This window comes from Phoenix dactylifera, chromosome 3 (assembly GCF_051530095.1).
Source record: "Phoenix dactylifera cultivar Ajwa chromosome 3, Ajwa_hap1_PhDact_Kaust_v1.1, whole genome shotgun sequence".
In the NCBI taxonomy this organism is placed as follows: domain Eukaryota; kingdom Viridiplantae; phylum Streptophyta; class Magnoliopsida; order Arecales; family Arecaceae; genus Phoenix; species Phoenix dactylifera.
Genome location: NC_143192.1, coordinates 41,073,881 through 41,082,527, shown reverse-complemented (window position 1 = coordinate 41,082,527; position 8,647 = coordinate 41,073,881). Strand labels below are relative to the sequence as shown.

The 8,647-nt window shown below is 43.7% G+C and overlaps 1 pseudogene; it reads right to left on the bottom strand.

The window, feature by feature from the left end:
• Positions 1–4,343: 4,343 nt before the first annotated feature.
• LOC148703177 (caffeoylshikimate esterase pseudogene) lies at positions 4,344–5,720 on the bottom strand (annotated as a pseudogene).
• Positions 5,721–8,647: the final 2,927 nt, after the last annotated feature.

Sequence of the window (8,647 nt, the reverse complement as noted above, 5' to 3'; positions counted from 1 at the left end):
TACCTTCTTTCTGAGGCCCGAAGTCCCGGGCTTCTGCCCCTCAAAAGGAGACGTCTCCTTCCGAGTCACCGTAAACATCACCATTTTCTCCTTCTTTTTGTCGAGATTGTGATCAAGATCGACAGAGCGGGCGAGAGGTGGGGAAAGAAAGGAAAGATAGACACGGGAGCAACGACGGAGGACGTGTGGTGACGAGAAGCGAGCACGGATTTAAAGATCCAGAACATCTAGAATTTAAAGATCGAAGCAAGAGAAGAAGATCCCAAACCTGGCCTTGTCCCTGTCCTTGCCGGCTCCAAACTTCAAACGCCGCGGAGGAGAGATGCGAGAGGCGGGAGATATCCACAGAGAGGAGGCCAACGGAGAGGGGGAGGAGGGGAAGGAGATACGGCGGAGGAACGCGATTTGGGGTCGCTCGAAGGAGGGGAATGGCTGAGATCGGCGGAGGGAGGGGGGAGTCGGTCGGCGTAAGCTAGCTAGGGATAAGGGATTTAAGGCGGCGGAGGGAGAGGGTCGATCGGGTTTTGTCGTGGGAGATATAAAGTCCGACGACGCTTATAAGCGTCGTCGCATTTCTCCCTTATGCCGACGCTTATAAGCGTCGGTGATTCCATAAAAAGCGTCGGCGGAAGATTTGTTACCGACGCTTTCTCAAAGCGTCGGCATTTACTGTTGCAAGAAAAAAAATTGCCGACGCTTTTATCTAGCGTCGGCAATTTAAAGTCGGCAAACAGCTTTTTTGTTGTAGTGTCCTAATAAAAGTCCTGTCTTTTTTCTCAACCATATTGAGAATCATATATTTTTTCCTCTAAATCCTCTCTTTGGTCTATAAAAGTAACCACTGCCTCCTTCATAGTATCCATCTTCGAGAATTCTTAATTAGAATGGTTAATTGAACTCTTCTGAATTTTTTTTTTTGCTATTTTTAGCCACAAAATCTTGTCGGAGTCGAGGAGAGCAACCATCTTGGCAAGAAGATATTGAATAGGACACTCTATCCCAAAGTTCATAAATTGAGGAGTTGATTGGTGTTCTTGTACTTAAGTTTGAGACTGATAGAGATAAAGTCCGGTACACAATCACCTATATAGATGATATTTATTTATAACATGTATCGATAATTTTATGATTTGCACTATTTGTTGTGTGACTGCTGATTGATTTTTGACTTAACTATATCAATATAAATTTATTTATTATATAGATATATCAAATCAGTGATTATGGTTGCTTGGATTATTTTTTTGGTTGTTTGAAAAATGATGTTGATTATTTTGGCATTTGGGCATGAAATATAATAAAAAAATATATTTTTTTGGTATGAATAAAATTGAATGATTTGATTGTAAAATGAATGAATTTGGACAAGACATGTTATGGATTGCTAGTCATATGCTGAATCGTGACACATTGGTTTACCACCTCGGGCTGAAGTATGGATATTCTGGTTTGCCATTGTGGATCGAAATGTAGATATTTTGATTTGCCATCGCGGGCCGAAGCATGGATATTTTAATTTGCCACTCCAGCCGAAGTGCGGATATTATGATTTGCCACTATGGGCCAAAGCATAGAATTTTGGTTTGCTAGTCACAGGCTAAAGCGTGACCATGAATTGTACAAATCGAAAAGATAATGATTGATCAAAAATCTAAATAAAAATAAAAGATTAAAAATATAAAACCACTGTATAATAATATCTTAAATATTTTTTTTTGAAATGAGTTGTATGTTTGATGACGTATATTTATGGATACATATTTATATAAATTTATTCGAGTTAGTCTGAATAATCGGTATAAAATTTTATGAGTTTGCATGTATGTTAATATGATTTATAGTTAATTTTTATTTTAAATTTACTATGCTTATATTGGTGTGAGTGTGTGAGATTCTTACTAGGCTGTAAAGCTTACACCACCATTTTTCTTTTTCTTTTAGCATCCTAGGATGTGTAGTTTCGGATGGTTGAGTATGGAGTTCGAGTAATGAAGTTATTAGTTAGTTAGTTATTTTTCTGATACCAAATAATATTTAAAAATTTTATGCACTACAAAAAGACTTGTCTTTTCCGGCGGTTTTTAGAGCCTATACCGATGCTTATAAGTGTCGGTAATTTTGGCGTCGACGTTTTTCTAAAGTATTGCAAAAGCAACGGCAATAACGGAAGCTTTACCGATGCTTTAAAGCATCGACAATATTTATTCTAATAACGCTTTAAAGCATCATTAGAGTTATTTTTAAAAAAGATATTTAAAAAACCTAATTAATTTTTCTGGGGGCTGAAAAAAAAGCTTGAATCTAGTTGGAGAGAGATATTAACAAACATTCTAACTTCTGCTTCTCCATTACTAGTTCGTTCTGATTCTTCTTATTCTAATAGCACAAGATAGATAACCCCAGAAGTTAGAATAAAAAAATAAAATTAGAAAAGGAATAACACAATAAGAACAACAAATGCCCAATTTATATGATGTTTCTTTTACAAATTACAATTTATATGATGTTTCTTTTATAAATTACAATCGGAGAGACCGATCAATGGGTTCTTTCGAATTTCATTTCCATCTCCATCACATTCTCGTTTTTGTTTCTTTTCTTCTTCTATTCCGTCCATCGCAGTCACAGCAGGGGACTCCGCTTGACGTCTCTACCCTGGCGCCCTCACCGATGCCATTGCAGTCTGATGCCCTCCGCCCTGGATTGCAACGACGACCTCCTGACCTACGACTTCCAGCGCAGGCAGCAGCTCTGGCCCTTCGTCCAAGATCCCAAAGAGCAAACCTGAGCCTTCAATGCCACCGCCACCATCCTCAACTCCGGTACCGCGACCCCGACGCCTGGGAGCTCTTCATGGGCTTCTGCCACCGAGAGATCCTTGTCTCCGCATCATCTGTTGTCCACACCGATGGCTCCTCCTTCCCCTACTCCACCCCCAACGACTCCGCCACCTCCTTCTCCAGCTTTTCCAATCCCAACCTCAAGTACCCCATCGAGGTCGTCGGCGACCTCTCCCAGATCAACATCTAGATCTCCACCGGTGGTGCTTTCTTCGGCTCCCCTCCTCCTCTCTCTCTCTCTCTCTCTCTCTCTGACTGTGGCTAGGGTTTCGTCGCCTTGGGGGATTGGCATTTTATAGGGGGACTTGGCAGTTGAGCATCAAGCTTGGACCATTGGATTCCAACGACGCTTTTAAGCATCGTCTAGCCAAGTGTTCCACCTAGGGGAGTGCGTAGGTGTCAGATGACGCTTATAAGCACCGTCTTAGGTTAGTTTTTAAGGAGTTTAAGAAGAAAGTTGGTGTTAAGTAGGGGGTTTAGTGAGTAGGACTCCGACGATGCTTTTAAGCGTCGTCTGCTCATTTCTCTCTTTGGCCTCCGACGAAGCTTAGAAGTGTCGTCTTACAATTTGTTTTAGACAACGCTAATTAGCAACGTCTTAGTTTAATCCCTGCCGACGTTACTTAGAAGCGTCGGCAAATTTTGGCGTCGGAGCCAAACTTACCGACATTTCTACCTACCGTCGGCATGTATATGTTGACATTGCTCCTTTCTTCTATAGTGATAATTGAACAAGTATAATTATTTGATTACAATGGATCTATTTAGTTGGATATTCGATTATTCACTATTGATTTAATTTTTTAAAATTATTAAAGATTATTTATTTTAAATTTTGTATGATTTTTAAGGAATTACACTTTGATATGGCCACGCATGTGTTTGGGGCGTGACATTAAGCTCGAGAAGTCACGCTAGACTGTTCTCTCTGTCGATCACACTAATTCTTGCAAGGGGTGGCAATTTTCTAATGCTAGATGATAATAGTGATGAAGCTGGTGCTCCCATCATTACCCTTCATTAATGCCGTCATAATATCATATTGTGTAACGAAACAATCACTATACTATTAACGACGGCTGAGTTACCCTCTCAAGGTTTTAAGCTGGACGGAGCATGAAATTTTGTCATTTCTTAAGAAACTTGTTCTCGATATATGTGGTCGCCATCCCTGTACCTTCTTTTTTTGTTCCGCCATCCCCTCATGGCCTCCTGGCTCTCTCGTCGGCAACAATTTACCAATAGTGCCACCAAGTAACCAATTTTCTAGTGATGGCGGCACCAGCGGATGTAGAATATTATTCTATTCTATATACATACGGTGAGTCCTTGATAGATAGCGAATATGAAAGTTGTCTTGTCACCAATGGTCAGCATAACCGCCCCATGAAAGGTGATTACTGGTTGCGTTTTCCATGCATCGCACCCCGCAACCACTGTATGCATGGTGTTGTGCTCGCCATCAATGGCAAGGTAAATCTATTCTCATTGAGCTATTAGGGGTGGCAAAATATGACCCGACCCGCCAATCCGACCCGTATTCGACCCGCCACAAACAGGTTTGGATTTGGCCTAAACAGGTTCGGGTCGTAAACAGGTCGACCCGTTTAACCTGTTTATTAATTGGGTCGGATATGGGTTTTAAATGTCTGACCCATTTAACCCGTTTAACCCGTTTAATATATGGACCAGGCTTTTTTTATTATTGAGAACAAGTGCCTCACAAGTCACAGCCTCAGCCCAATGGATCGTTTGAATAACCAAATCAAATACAGAAGCCCTAGCCCTAGGTGGAAATAAAATTATAAAACCCTCTTCTCCCCTCGTTCCCCTCGCTCCTCGCGCCGGCCTCCTCCATCCCCAAATCCTCTTGCCCTCCACGGCTCCACCATGGACAATGTCTGCGGTAGAAGGAGTCTCCTTCCCTCAAAGCTCGTACGCAAAGGCTTCGAAGACCCCCGAGATGAAGCCGGCGGCCACCGCGCCCCCGAGGATGCTGATCTCGACATCGCTCACCCACTCGCCCACCTCCGGCTTGCGCCGCATCATCCACTTGACGGCCAGTCGGACCACGAAGAAGCACCCGGCGACGAAGGCGGCCCCGTGTAGCGCCGCGGGTTGGAGGCGATGGTCCGGAGGCGCTCCGGGTCCTTGATGGACTTTCCCACCATCTTGTTGTCCGGCATTGTCTGCCACGTCTCGGCCGGGCCGAAGAGGAGGCCGTAGAGGAAGAGGAGGACGCGGGAGGGCTTCATGTCGTCCGGGATGACGAAGAGCGGCGCGGAGAAGATAAGCCCCGTCCAGACGCCCGGCTCCGGGGTGTGGAGGTACATGAGGAGGGTGGTGGCACCGCCCATGGACTCGCCGAAGAGGAAGGCCGGTAGGGACGGATGCTCACGGCGGACGGAGAGGCAGAAGGCGAGGGAAGCCGTGGCGACGAACTCCATGTCGCCGAGGTAGCAGCGGATCCCGTCGGAGCGGCCGTGGCCGAGGAGGTCGGCGCAGTAGACTTTGCAGCCCCAGGTGGCGTAGGCGATGGCGATCTTCTGGAAGAGCCAGCCGGTGTCGGAGCCGTAGCCATGGGTCATGAAGACGAGCGCCTTCACGGGGAGGAGCTCGCCGGTGGCGCGGTCAATAGGGTGGAAGGACTGGGTGTAGAGGTGGCCGTGCGGGGTGGCGAAGTAGGCGCCCAGATTAAATTTTATTTTTTTATTAAACGGGTTAAACGGGTCGGGTCGGGTTACTCGTTTAATAAACAGGTCGGGTTCAAGTTGTAATTTTCTGACCTGTTTAATAAACAGGTCGGGTTCAGGTTTACAATTTTCTGACCCGACCTGCATGTGACCCGACCCATTTATGTCTAACCCGACCCGATTGCCACCCCTAGCTATAATAGCTTCTTCTTTTTTTATTCTTCTATTCTCTCTCTCTCTCTCTTTCTTTTCTGGCTTACAGCCTCTGAACCAGGATTTCTTTTTATCCCCCGGCCCCTACCCGGGTCTGCCTCACCCTCATTTGGTGGGATGTGTTCTCTAAATCATCAACATAATGAAGCATAATCTGTGCTTTGTTGACTTTACAAAATATCTTATCTCCTTAGAGGCATCTTATGAAATTGGAATAATATTGCAAAGTACTTTCATAGTCACATTCTTTTTTGATAAGTTATAGTCATATTCTTTCATGTAATCTATCACTTATGGTAGTTCAATATTACTTGCACATGTTCATAGATTATGCAAGGCTTTGCCCAAAAATTAACATAATTTCCTAGGCTTAAGCCTGCCTCGGGCTTGCTGAATATTTATTCCAATTTTAAAAATTACTTAAAATGCTTAAAAATGCTGAGTATGACCGACAACAAATAGCAATTTCAACACTCAATAACTAAAATAAGATACTCTAAGATTCTAGATCTTCTCCCTTAAGTTTACATATTAACAAAATCTCAGAGCTAATCATAAAAAATAAGGATTAAAATGTTTCAGGCCGGGTCGGGCTAGGCTTTAATCTCCATGCCCAAGGACGGTCCGTTTATCATGTAGCCTTATTTTTCAGGCCTGGCCAAGCCTGACGAATCTAAAACCTTGTCCCAAGCCCGCCCAAAAGGCTTCCAGCTTGAGCGGGCCACCATTTGTCTATGTATAAGCCGCCATAGAAAATTAATAGCTGCCATGGTAGACAAACTATTTTGGCAGATGATTGAGATCAGTTTTATGAGAGATCCATGAAACAAATCAGGTCCATCTTCAACATGGTCAAGTAGATAACTACCATCAACATGATTGTTGTAGGATAGAGGAGTTACAATTACATCCCTCTTTCAATGCAATCTTTGGATTATCGGTTGCCGTAAACTATAATCTATTGATTGAACATTAGAACCCAAGTGCACTCGAAGAGTTAAAATCCAATATATTAGATTTACCAATTGTAACTTATGAAAATACGAAAGAGTATGTCACACTTTGAAATAAATATCTTTAATCATAATTGTTGTAGTTCAAATTTGGCCCGAGAGTGACCATGCCGGTGGAGTCGAGGGAGCCGCCGATAATTGGAAGGGAAAGACGGGAGCCACCTCCTGCGCAACGGCCGCAGACCTGCACAAAGCCTCACCGGTGTTCCCGGTGAGGGCCCTTCGACAATCAAGTTAAAGTGGGGTAAGTTTGGTCTAGCCAAAAGTCCATTCGAAGTTATCAGATCGAGCTATTTATAATCTCGGTGGAGTGGCCCAGGTGGCAGAGGCACTGTTAGCCCTCATCATGAGGCAGCATGGCTCTGAGCCGGATGGCGCACAGCTTAAGCTGGCTGGTGGCGTGCAGTACTGCCCGTTCTTAAGAACCATAGGATGTTGACAGTTACGACAGGGTATGGCCGGAGTAGTCAAGGTGTCATCTGATTGATGAAGGCCGGTTATGAAGAAGTGACACGGTAGTGTTGTGAAGTACGGCTGTGTAGGTTGGTGTAGGCCCGCACATGGGTGCGGTCGTTGGCGAGGCCGAGCTCGTTAAGTAGTCGCGTCATGCGTTTAACGAGGTCGGCTTGGCGGGGGCTGAAAATAGCTCGGCTTTTCGGGTTCCGATGCGTGCTTGGTGGAGCGCCCCAAGCTCGAGGGTCGGGGCATACAGCTGGAATAGGCGCCCCGAGCTTGGTCGGGGTGGGCGGCGAATGTTTGGAGGTACCTCGAGCTTGGTTGGGGTAGTCGGCGAATATCTGAAGTTGGTGGAGCTTTTGGCAGAGTCCCGAAGTCGAGCTGACTCTGGGCCGAAGTGAAGATTCAGCTGATTGTCGTTGACGTTTACTGGGCCGAAACTGGACAGCCTTTTAGTTGTGGGCTGGACGATCCATTTTTCTCCCTATCAATAATGTTTAGAACTAAGTTATGTTGCTATGCCCATATGGCCAATTCTTAGCTCATGAATTGATGTGTGAGGATTCATGTGGACATATATTTAGTCCCACTCAGAAGATTTTGGATGCTAATATAAAGTTAAAGAACCCAAATAATACCTTATGGTTAGCATTCTTGGGAGAGATTTTGAGTCATTATAAATGGTATTAGAGTAGATTTAGCCCATGGTCTATGTGAATTAGGAGACACTAGCACGGGTCCATTGAGGCTAAAGATAGACAAGACATGATGCTTGTGATTGAATTTGAATGAATTTGGATCCTTAACATGGCGAGGACGCCAGAGCTTAAACGAAAAAAGTATACTATGATCCGTATGTATATATATTTAGTCTCACATCAATTGTGTATTGAATGAATCTTGGATACTTATAAAGAACCAAGAAACTTAAATAGTATATTCCAGCTAGCTTTTTTGGGTGAGATCTTAAGTTGTTACATGATAGAAACAAATTTAGTTACAGCAAATCATGGTGTTTAGATGTATTGCATGTTAAGATTAGAACTACAATTAAGTTTGCCTGCATATGCAATTGCACACATGAACAAGAGGGAGCTAATTAGAAAGGGTTTGATGAAAACATGGGAACTTTAGATATATAGAGAGAGAGGGGAGAGAGAGATCCTCTCTCCTTCAACATAAAAGAAAAGATAACTTGCTTAGTCATAGATTGCCCTATCATGCAGTTATGCAAGGGTTATAGGAGCACCAAGCGATGATAAAAGAGGAAATTCATAAGGTTTGTAAAGCAGGTTTTGCTTCTTGGTCTTGTTCTTCATTTGCCGGCTTTGCTAGATATGGGGATAGATAAATAACTTCTATTATTTTTTCTCCTTTTAAATTTTTTTGAAAAAAAAGAGAGAGAGAGAGGGAAAAAGAAGCAAGAATGTAG